We start from the raw sequence: 12289 nt of genomic DNA, 5'->3' as shown, positions 1-12289 counted from the left end.
TTTCTTCAAATGTCGAAGAGTTGCTTCGGAGAAGCTAATATTTTAGTGGACAGCGAAACTGAAAAACTGAAAAAGGGAAGACCTGAAAACCGGGCGCCTATTTTTCCAAACAAGAACTGAGAGTTAATCCACACGATCCGTGGAAAATCTGACTTTCAACCATTAGAACGCCTGATTTTCTCTTAATTAAGGTTATCCACCAGTCAAATACCCTTCACGGATACGGAAACATCCGCCGAATGGACCCTTAATCGAACCAAACTGACTATCAGTTGCTTTGGATAGGTTGCGAAATATTATGGGAAAGCATGGTGTTCACTACAAGTTAATGGCATCATTCACAATTGACATAAAATTCCACCATGTATTTGTCATTCATGACACCCTTAAGTGATAAGTTAATCCCGATGCTAACTGTGCATCACCCCAAACAACTGTTCGGAAGGAACCAACAACCACATGATCCGGGAGGATCTTACGTTAAGTCGTTCTAAAGGAACAAAACTGCGAAATGCAGGAAACACTTACTAGTCATGCATTTAGAAGAAATGCCAAACACTGAAGTTAATCAAAAAGTGAAAAGTCACTTGAAAATATTATTATTGAACCGATTTTCAGGTTAGAAATGGGTTTGTTATACTTAATAAAATTTACCAGTCCACGCTAAAATTTACTACAGTTTTAAGGAATTCTTTCCCTTGACAACAATGCTACCAGTACAGATCTCTCTATTTACTGTCTGTCCCAACACACTACTGGTAAAGTGAATACTTACTTACTATGAATAAGAATGAAAATATGACAAGGTGAAAATAAAATAAAATACTGGCTGACGAATCGAAACCGCATTCGCAACTCAAGTCTCATTCTAAAACACTGAGTGTCAATATGCACACTATCAAACGAAAAACAATGAAGTTCGTACAAATAAATTAACATCTCAAAGTCATACAGCTTAACACGCACGAAGAAACACAGTAAAAATATTTAATCTAGATCGGGTCGATGTCCCGCACTTGGACAGCCCTCATTTATCAGCAACAGTCCCGTTGTCTCAATGAGAGCTTCGCATAGACCCTCTACAATAAATCATATCGTACTGTAACTGCTACCTTCCCCCAGGCCACTTCCACAAAAGAACAAACAAAAGAGAACATCTAAACCGAGACTTGAGCATGTACAGCTACCATCCCAGACCTATCGTCGGGCTCACTTGAAATCTGTACACCCTAAACCTAATCAGTATATACATGATGCCTTCCAAGTCCTATCGTCGGGCGTGACCTAGGACGTCTCATCACCAATGACTCCAAGAATAAACACGTGACGTCCTAAATCTATCGTTGGGCGTCAAAGTGGATCGCACCACGTCTCCCTTAACATATCAGGCGAACCGCAATTTCCAACAAACTCCAACAGTAACACTGAATCTGGTCAGACAAAAAAAATACGCACGACGGAACTACGTCTCTTATCAAAAAGAATACAAGTCGAAACACGGTAAGTGCCTACCTCTCGAAAAAAATACAAGTGTCTACCTCATCATAATATGTGAACTCAAAAATAAATAGACGTGACGAACGATTCTCCACCTCGAACACAATCTCAGCCTGTGCACTGAAGTGTCAGGGCTGCCAATGAAAATTCCCAACACACGTTTCCCTTTTAGTGGATGCCTTCAAAATAATAATCATCACCATCACATTCGAAATTCTCAGATCGCCTATCATCAATTCCAACCATCTTATCCATGACCTCTCCAGTGAACAAATTAAATATAACCCAACCGTGTGTCCAAAGTGCTCTTTAATCCTGGAGGCCGTACCTTATCTTAACAAAAATCACTGGATGTTTACTACCCAGACCTTTACATTTTACTAGAGTCGTTTTCACTTGGAATCGTTCTATAAATTTACAATGCTTCACATCATAGTCGTCTCAAGTTCGGATTGATTGCGGAAAACAATACAGCCTGTTTCTAAATACTTCCTCTACAAAAATGTCTCAACACTCTTTCTCATCGCTTGATTCCAGCGGTAACGCTTCTCTCTCATCTCCACATACATATCAATTCATCGCTCTCAATCCCTTTTCCTTCAAGACCCTTTTTCATACTTCGATCCCCTGGTGAAAACGACAACATTATTAAGCACATCTCTGACTTTACTATTATTACGACTTTCGAACCTCAAAAATCCAAGAGCACACATCGACCTTTCGCAATTCAAGTATACACGATGTCTCAAAATTTCCTTCCCATTAGCGACTGTGACTCTAACAAAATTTTCTTGACATTATCTAAATATGCCTACGATCCTTGTAAAAATAACTGGTTAAATGAAATTTGACATAGAAGAATTTCCTTATCCCGCGGTAGACATTATTATTATTATTATTATTATTATTATTATTATTATTATTATTGACCAGCATTTCTGAATGCAACCGACACCTGAAATTACAATATTCGCCGCGACAAATTTACACTTATAACGTTCACAAATCCGCACTCTGAATGATATCTCATCTCAACACAAAATTTTAAGCGTCGCATTTTACCGTTCTTGACATGAAATTTACACACTGAAAATTTTCACACGCTGACCAAAATTTACAACGCCTTTCGCCTGATAATTACGAATATCACCCGACAATCATCTGGAAATTTTGTTTAGGACAGACAGTAACTAAATAACTAACTACAACATAATATAAAATAGACAGACCTGCACAATGGTGACATTCTCAGCATTCTGATTGCATCATCCCAGCAACCTCGTACTTAGCCACTCATTTTCACAAATAACATTTTCATATTTAAAAACTCACTCATCCAAACACTACCCTTCACACACACACGAGATTAAAATTACCATAAATAATGCACTTTCTTTGTAACTTGCACCACGAACTTCCCTCGTTCTGCAGTCGGCTATAACTGTCTGATGCGTCTCCCAGAGTGGTTTCTCTCCCCGTTGTTTCAACAAGAACAGGTGTTCGGCCGATAAGGGAATCGAACTATTTTGAATCGCTTCCCCCAGACCTTCTTCACTTACAAGAGTACAGGAAATGATAAAAATAAAATCTGCTGTGTATTTTTCAACCAGCCTACACCTTCCCAGTTCGTCTGCGAACGTTCACAGCTTCTCCAATTCACTTTTCTTCTTACTAAATATATGGAATTTAGCCACGAACATGTATTGAAATATTGTCGGTCAATCTGGCGCGAAATTCTAATGACGACGGGCACGAGCTCCCGCGGCTTCAAGTTCCAGATTGACACTGCAAAATCTACGGTGGGGGGTTTCTTTTATAATTTCCGGAAGGACGCTATCCCCTCTATGAGTCTCGGTGGTGTAATCTGCCAAATTTGCTTCTAATAAACCGATTTTGATAAGACTTGTCCCAGAACTCCGGACAGACTTGCACTTATGTTAGGTGTTAATTTTATAATTTTCCTTCACTCACAACAGGAGAAATAAATTGTTTCTGCCCGTGCGTTTCGCGCGTTTTCCTTCTGCCCATGACCTTGGCACGTGTAACTAGCTCGCTGTTCTCACGCTAACACACACTTAGACTTAACTGCATCTAAAATTGTCCCTGGTGTCACTACCTTTACAGAGGGTGTATGAATAATTTTGCTTATTTATTTCTTCCTTTACTATATTGTCAAAATCCCTCGTTGTGCAGAATTCATTAATTTAGAAAATTGTCGGGCACTCGAGTTCCACCGAGGTGTCCCGGCAATCCACGAGCTCGCCTTGCGGGAACCTTCCCACGCAACATCGGGCTCTTGGGAGCGCAAAATGGCTGCCCTCAAACATACAGTAGTTTCTGAATACCAAATAAATATTTGAGAAAAATAAAAATTTTTCTCACCGTAGAATTATGGGTTCAATATGAGTAAAGAAGTCGAATCAAAGATAGGCCTAAGGCTTTTTGCAGATGATGTTATTCTGTATAGAGTAATTCTGAGCAACTGCAAAATGACCTGGATAATGATGATGTTAAACGGGGTTAAAAGGCAGGTTGTTGACTCTCACAAATAGGAAAAGTCCTTTCACGTTTAATTACTGCGTTCATGGGGTGAAACATCCTTATGGGGATCACTGTAAGTACCTACGTGATAATTTATGGAAAGATCTTCATTGGTGTAATCACAAAAATGGGATTGTAAATAAATTTAGGGGTTGCACTAAGGTTGGGGTTCCAGTATATGGACCCTCACCACGATTACTTGATTCGAGAACTGGAGAAAGTGCAAAGAAAGCAGCTCGATTTGTTCTGGGTGATTTCCGACAAAAGAGAAGCGTTACAAAACTGTTGCAAGGTTTGGGCTGGGAAGAGTTGGGAGAAAGGAGACGAGCTGCTCGACTATGTGGTATGTTCCAAGCTGTCAGTGGAGAGATGGTGTGGAATGACATTGTATGTTGTATGTTCAGTCTTCAGCCCTAAGGCTGGTTGGATCCTCAACAGCTCTGCCATCAGCTGGCATAGATGGCCTAGACATCACTAAAGAGGCATACTAGGGAAATGAGGAGTGAGGTAGTTTCCCATTGCTTTCTTCACTGACCCAGAAGTTGCTGTTACATATCAGTCTGCCAAGCCCACTGAATGCATGCATCAACGGACCCTATGAGCAACATTTTCACACCATTCATAGCAGGGACTGGCCGCATAAGGAATGGCATTACTAGCATCGCTCATACCTCAGTCACTTTCATATTGTCAAAGCCAAGGATGAGACTGAGATAGGTCAATGAAAGTTACAAGATTGCTCTAGCCCATGCCAGAAGACATAGTGCACTGTAAACACTAGGTCCTGCCAGCAAAGGAATGACATTAGTAGACGAATAAGTGTGAGTGCTGTTTTTTAAAGTAGGAAGGATCACAATATGAAGATGAAGTTGTAACTCAGCAGGACAAATTGGGGCAAATATTCGTTTATACGAAGGAGATTTATAGATTGGAGTAACTTACCAAGAGAGATGTTCAATTAATTTCGAAATTCTTTGCAGTTATTTAAGAAAAAGCTAGGAAAACGACAGGGAATCTGCCACCTGGGCGACTGCGCTAAATGCAGACCAGCAGTGACTTGATGAACAGTGTTCAGCTTCTGTTTAGCAAGACACCCTTCAACTTTCAATATTGGTTCCAAAATGTAAATTGACATATTTCGTGCTACTCTTTACCTGTCGCAACCCGAACGTTAGTCAGATGTCGCCTTTCTTACAATGTATTTCTAGAAAGAAAAGAAAATGCACAGCCTGTTTCCATTCATTCGACCGGGTCAGGAACGGAACGAATGAAGCTCCTTCTAGCGGCGAGGATAGGAACTGTGCCGGCTGCAGAAGCCTGTCTCACTCCTCTGGGGCAATGATTAATGAATGACAGATGAAATGAAATTATATTGGAGAGTGTTGCTGGAATGAAAGATGATAGGGAAAATCGCAATACCCGGAGATAAACCTGTCCCACCTCCGCTTTGTGCAGTACAAATATCACATGGAGTGATCGGGATTTGAACCCGGCGCGCTGCCACCCAGCCACGGAAGCTTTTTGTGATTCGCTCCTAACAGAGTCCTCGGCAGTGTGTAAACACCGGCTTTAATAAGGTCTTCGCTATGCGGCAGACATATTTATGCATTGTTTAACCGTAAAAGTAGTCTAACAGCTTTTTCGAAATCGGCCCTGGGAATATTGTAGCTTGCTAATGCGACTGCCAGCTCCCTCTTCGGTAGGTTTTTTTTGGTGGGGGGGTTGGGATTGGAGAGGCTTAGGAATGGGAAGAAATCGGCGTTGGCCTTAATTGAGTTACACCCCCAGCATTTGCCTGGTGTGAAAATAAGAAACCACGGAAATCCATCTTCAGGGCTGCTGACAGTGGGGTTCGAACCCACTATCTCCCGGATACAAGCTCACAGCTGCGCGCCCCTAACCGCACGGCCAACTCGTCCGGTCTCTTCGGCAGCTCGTGGAAGGAATGAGTGAGTCAGACTGGAGGGATACCGTCCTGCAGGCATGTGGCAGCCTTGTTTGTCTAGTGTCCCCATGGATTTTCTAGAAGGTGAAATTAGAACACTCGTCTTCCGACCGCACCCCGAAGATACCAGAACTTCATCACCAGGTATATAAAAGCAGATTCGCCTCGAAGAGTGTTGTGTTGAGTGTTGGGTAGTCAGTCAGGAGTCTGAGCGGAGAGTTTGGTGTGTAGAGTGGTCACGTGAGTCGATTGTGCGACTTATCCGAGACGAGCCTAGTATTCAGCATTCGTGCGTTGTAATAGGCAACGGACGTGCGTTCGAGGCTGACTGCATGGAGTTACTGTGTGAAGTAACTGTGGTATGTGCTCGGCGAAGTGATAGGTGAGACCTGTTAGTCATTACTACGGAGTATCACCCGTTCCAGGTAAAGACTGCCATTCACAACTTGCTCTGAATACATTTTTATAAATAGCCAGTAATGAGTTAAATGTTTTCATTCATTGTGTGTGTATGTCTGTATCTTTGTACTAATTGGGCCATTCTCGATTAAACTAGTTCTAAAAACAGTTAGTACATTATTCCTAACAGTATCAGTGAGGAAGGATTAATTTGGAAGAGTTTTGGGCATTCACTTTATTTAATTAATTTTAGATAATCTGGTGCGATCTCCGGCTCCTCAGCTGAACGCTAGCGTTTCGGTATGTGCCATGTCCTCGCAGAAGTTTGATCTCTTGTTAGTTCACAGCTGTCCTGAACAGAGTAAGCTCCGAGCCACGATGTCCTACTTCGTCCCGGAAAACATTTACCATTAATTTTTCCTTTCGTATTACTTGTAGAAGGGCGTATTTACTGCTCCTGAGTATTCTAGCTTCTTTCTCTTGATGGTTCTTTGTTCATACGGTGCAAAACCTGTATACTGGTCATTTTAGCTGTCCACGGCATGTTCAGCATCATTCGGTACCGCTTGCACTTCGTCTCCGTTAGTGCCTGTGTCCGTAGTGTAATGGAAAGGTCACGGCTTGTCAAAAGTTATCTGAGTTTCTGAAAAGAAGTTCTTACCTGCTCAGTTCTCCATCGGATCTCCTGAGCAAGGTCCCAGTGACATTGCAGATATTTAAAGTTCGCCACTCTCGCGGTCTGATCATTTCCTTCTTTGAGACTACCCTGAATGTCTGCTTTCCTACTTACGGCCTTCCTTACATTCAGCTTCAAGCCCACGGCAGTGGCAACATTAAGTAGTTCCAGAGCGTCGCGTTCAAATCCTGGCCAGGTCGGGGATTTTGGCTGTGGTATCTTAATTTTCCAGCCATTAGTGAATGCGTCACCCCAGCCGAGCTGCGTTACTCAGATCAAGTTCACCGGATCGACCCTGCCTCACGGCACGTAAAATAACTCCTGCGGGACAAAATTCTGGCACCTGCAGGTCTCCTAACACCGTAAAAGTAATTCGTTAGACGTACATTTTTTTAACGTCCTCCCAAACAGGGATAGCATCACTAAGGTCATCGCCCCCGTCAGGATAGAACATCCAGCCGTAAAACCGGACTTATCCACATTAGCGCCGACCCCAGATAATTCAGAAAAGTCGAAGAAGTAGAAGAAGAACGTTCACTGATATTTCTGAAAAACTTGCATTAACTTATGTCACGAGACCGATCGTAGAGATCGACAGTTGATTCACGCGTGGGTGGTGTTGGCTCGAATTCCTCGCAAGGCATTTTCTTGTTTTGAAATAGAAAGTATGTTTCCTGTTCGTCTGGTGATAACGTGGTATAATCTAGCCCGATCTTCTTGTGAGTGCAGACTATCGCGGTTATGAGTTTTGGAAATAATGTTTACGGTATTAAAGAGCGATCGTCGTTTTAGAAAATCTCACAGGCAGGCGTGGAGTCGTGCAAGTAGCAGCTGTGATTATAATATCTAAACTGTTTTAACATATTATTGATATTTTTTAAAACTTGCACAGGCGTACGTCATGCAACCAATCCTTCTATCCAATGTAGAAACAGAGGTTACTGTGTGACACAGTCAGGGGCTTCTCACCGGGGTGGTCGTGACTCGAAACCTAGCCAATGGATTTCGGTGTTTCGAAATAGAAAATATGTACCCCGTAGATTTAGTTCCATACAAAACGGTAACGGCAAGATAGCTTGCTCTGTTTTGTTTCTGGTCAGTATAGCACCAAATAGATGGTACTTGGTGGTGTTATGGTGTATTGTTTCAAAAGGAAGCACGCTGTAAATAGAGTTACTAGTGGCATTAGTTATCCTGTTGTATGACTGACTTCACTTTCAAACAGAACCTCCACGCTATCCCTGCAGTACAAGCAGATAACAGTTTATGCCCGTTTTTTGATAAGGCTATGTCCGTTATTTTGACGGCCCGGCGTCGCCAGTGTGGGTAGTCAGCACGTAGGCGGGGCAAGTCTCTCTTACCACTGTTGCTGAGCAGAAGGGTGATCAATTTCACTGATCATAAAAGCAGCTATCTTTGCAACAACCGGGAAGCGCCATGATCATTTAAAAAATGAACAGTAAAAACATAATTATCACACAGAAACGGGAGTAAAACGTTCCATGGGCACGAGACGAATGAAATATGTTTGATAATTTAGAACTTGTTACTTGCTACTCTGGCTGGAAGTTCTCCATCTGTTAAATATCATACAATGTAGTAGAGGATTTTCACCTTGAATACATAAGCTATAAATAAGAGGAAGGTTTTGAACAGTTTCACGAAACTCAAAGAATTTCGGACCAAAATGATTCATACCATTAGACATCTTTCTTTTGAGTGTAATAATACCCAGTAAATTTCGGCACAATAAATTAGAAGTAGAATGAATCTTAAATTGACACAAGGACCTTACACTAGTCTGGAAAGTAGGCCTATCAGTGACAGTGGAGCAAGAATCAATCAGAAATCATGCCGTATCCACGTTTAATGACAAACCGAAGTTAACACAGAACCAGAAGAAATGATGCAGGCAACGGAAAACACGCACAATGACGAACACTACTTCACTACACTGGCAGAGCAGCAGTCTACCGGTGCCCAATTCGAAACTCAGTTCTAGAACCAAACCAAACCCCATGGGCCATAGCGACTGCTGTTCGGCCGGAATCGTATTCTACGCTAGTAATTTTCATGTTCTATTTGCGTGTTCGAACCTAAATGTTGGCGGAAACACGAAAAGTTAATGAAAAGATTTTGTTTCTAAACATGGCCGAAAATTCTACGAACACGCTATTTTGTTTATTAACAGTAAAAAATGTTCATGAACTTTGTTGGTTAACGAAAACGATTTGATGTGGACGTACCTTTAAAGGAGCTACAAACGCGTGGAAGAGTTCCCTTTTAATTTCTCCAAGAGAATCAGTGGTATTATGTCGTCTTCGGTATCCCTTGCTTGCAGGGAGAAATACCCCACCCCGTGTGTACTCGCGGAGGTTATCGGACCGTACGGAGTGCGTGGTCCTGGCCGATCTGCGCCGTAGTATAAAATCTACCTCATTCTGAGATACAACGAGCAGTCCGTAGCGCTGTTTTATTATTTTCAAAAGTGAATTATTTTATTTGTTTGAACTTTGCTTTTATTACAAACTCAGTGTGTATTCTTTTAACTACCGGCGAGTTGGCCGTGCGGTTAGGAGCGCCCAGCTGTGAGCTCGCATCCGGGTGATAGTGGGTTCGAACTCCACTGTCGGCAGCCCAAAAATGGTTTTCCGTGGTTTCCCATTTTCACACCAGCCAAATGCTGGAACTGTACCTTAATTAAGGCCACGGCCGCTTCCTCCTCATTCCTAGGCCTTTCCTGTCCCATTGTCGCCATAAGACCTATCTGTGTCGGTGTGACGTAAAGCAAATAGAAAAAAAAATGACTAAGCTTGTAGCTATCGTTTTGTATATTTAATATAGTTTGAGCGTTTTAGCAGAATTCTATAAACTATAGGACCCGCGCTGCGTTAAAATGGGTCAGATAACGCGTAGTCGTATTGTTTTGCCTCCCTTTTCAATGGTTTTATGAGCAATACGCTGCAGTTCGCAGTCAGAATCCATCCATTCTGACGTCATCATGCAGTGTGTTTCGTAAACATCTATCCATATATTCGTTTGTTGACGTAAAGCTCGGTATTGTGTGGTAGAATGCAATGGTATTTTTAATCTCAGTTCTTTATAGAGACCGGTTGTCTTGTGAACTCATAGGTTCGCCTCGAAGGAGCGTTTCTTTACCAGGCAGAGAACTTTTTTAAGATACGCGGCCTTCACTCTTTCTGGTGTAGTTAGGTTATCCTTCGATAGGTGTTCGCAGATAATGTCTAAGGTACGTGTCATGATGGGGTCTGTTTGTATGTAAACCATATTCTCTTAGCAACATGTAAGTTACTGTCTTAGGAACGCTCTGCCATCTGTTGAGTATATTTGGAAGATGATAAAGGTAAGGTAATCAAAGAGTACCTAGCACGGAATAGTATTCTTTCGTGACCATACGAAGTGTATACTCTGTGGCTTGGCAGGCAGTAATCAAACATTTAATGACATTACTAAGGATGAAAATCGCATATATCAGAATATTTGAAAGTGTTAGTCGCTTAGCAATCTCTGTACAGAATGTATTGCGGGTTAGGGTAAGCCTTCGCCTGTAATTATTACAGTGATCATTTAATGAATTTGATTTTATGATTACTCAAAGTTGGCTGAACTTAGAGACCTATCAATGTCTCGTATCTCACCGGAAGGTAATTCCGGAGAGATGACGACAAAAAAATGAAACAAATCGGTCCAGCAGAACGGACGGATGGATTTGCCAAACCTGTTTTTAGTAAACTCTTTCAATATACAAATAATTTCACTTTAGGCCAATACTTTGTTCGATTTTACTACATTTTCCCGGCCAGGAATCAAACTCGGGACCCTTCAACGCTTAGTTAAAAGTGGTGTATATTGTAATATTTAGAAGTCAGATGTCAATGCAGACTTGCTCTGCTTGCAGTCAGCGAGATCTTCGCTGGAGACAATGGGAGTGTACAGGGATGAAATCTGAAACAGGAAATGTTCCCTCATCAGATTCCTAAGGTTTTGTCACACGAGGAATTTGTTGGTCCAGCCGTATGAGCCTTAGAGAAGCAAAATGAAGCAACTGGTATGTGACAGGTAAGCGGAAATTGACTCAATCAGTTAGCTCATTGCTATTTACAGCGCAGGCAGCCAGTTAGCTCATTGTCTCGTGTTATCTGACATCATACTGCCGAAACATAGCCGCAAGCCCACCTGCCGCTTGTCTCTTCAGCACCAGGATGTTGTTATGATTCTCGTTAGGTACTGATTGTTCTTCTAAGTGGGAGAAGAACTCGATTGTCAGACATTTTCTGTCAGTTGACTATCTTGACAACATAAACACAATTACGGCGATTAACACGCCCATTTAGTTCGAAAATGTCCTCAATTGTCCATGGAACTGATCGCTAAAAATTCGGATCTTTTCCGTTCCAGATTACAAAAACCTCGTAGAATTCAGAACATTTCTAGAAAAGAGATTTCAGAGAATTAGAATAGGCGGAGCTTTATCTGACCCTGTAATAATTAAGAGGGGAATTTCTCAAGGCCTTTACGTTTTCTTATATATATAAAAGATATGAGTAAAGAAGTGGAATCAGACATAAGGCATTTTGCAGATGTTCTTATTCTGTACAGAGTAATAAATAAGTTACAAGATTGTGGGCAACTGCAAAATGACCTCGATAATCTTGTCAGGGCAGTAGGCAACAGTATATGATAAACGGGGTTAAAAGTAAGGTTGCGAGTTCAAATAGGAAAAGTTCTATCAGTTTTAATTACTGCGTTGATGAGGTGAAATTTCCTTTTGGAGATCATTGTAAGTACCTCTATATTCATATAAGGAAAGATCTCCATTGGGGTAATCACATAAATAGGATTGTAAATAAAGGCTACAGGTCTCTACACATGGTTATGATGGTATTTAGGGGTTGTAGTGAGGATGTAAAGGAGAGGTCATATAAGTCTCTGGTAAGATCCCAACTAGAGTATGGTTCCAGTGAATGGGATCCTCACCAAGATTACTTGATTCAAGAAGTGGAAAAAATACAGCGTAAAGCAGCTTGATTTGTTGTGTGTGATTTCCGAAATAAAAAAATGTAGCGTTACAAAAATGTTGCAACGTTTAGGCTGGGAAGACTTGGGGAAAAGGAGACGATCTTCTCGACTAAGTGGTATGTTCGGAGCTGTCAGTGGAGAGATGGCGTTAAACGACATTAGTAGACGAATCAGTTTAGTCGTGTTTATAA

Source organism: Anabrus simplex, chromosome 1, assembly GCF_040414725.1.
Source record: "Anabrus simplex isolate iqAnaSimp1 chromosome 1, ASM4041472v1, whole genome shotgun sequence".
Lineage (NCBI taxonomy): Eukaryota > Metazoa > Arthropoda > Insecta > Orthoptera > Tettigoniidae > Anabrus > Anabrus simplex.
The sequence above is the reverse complement of the archived record's forward strand: the minus strand, read 5'-3'. Positions refer to the sequence as shown.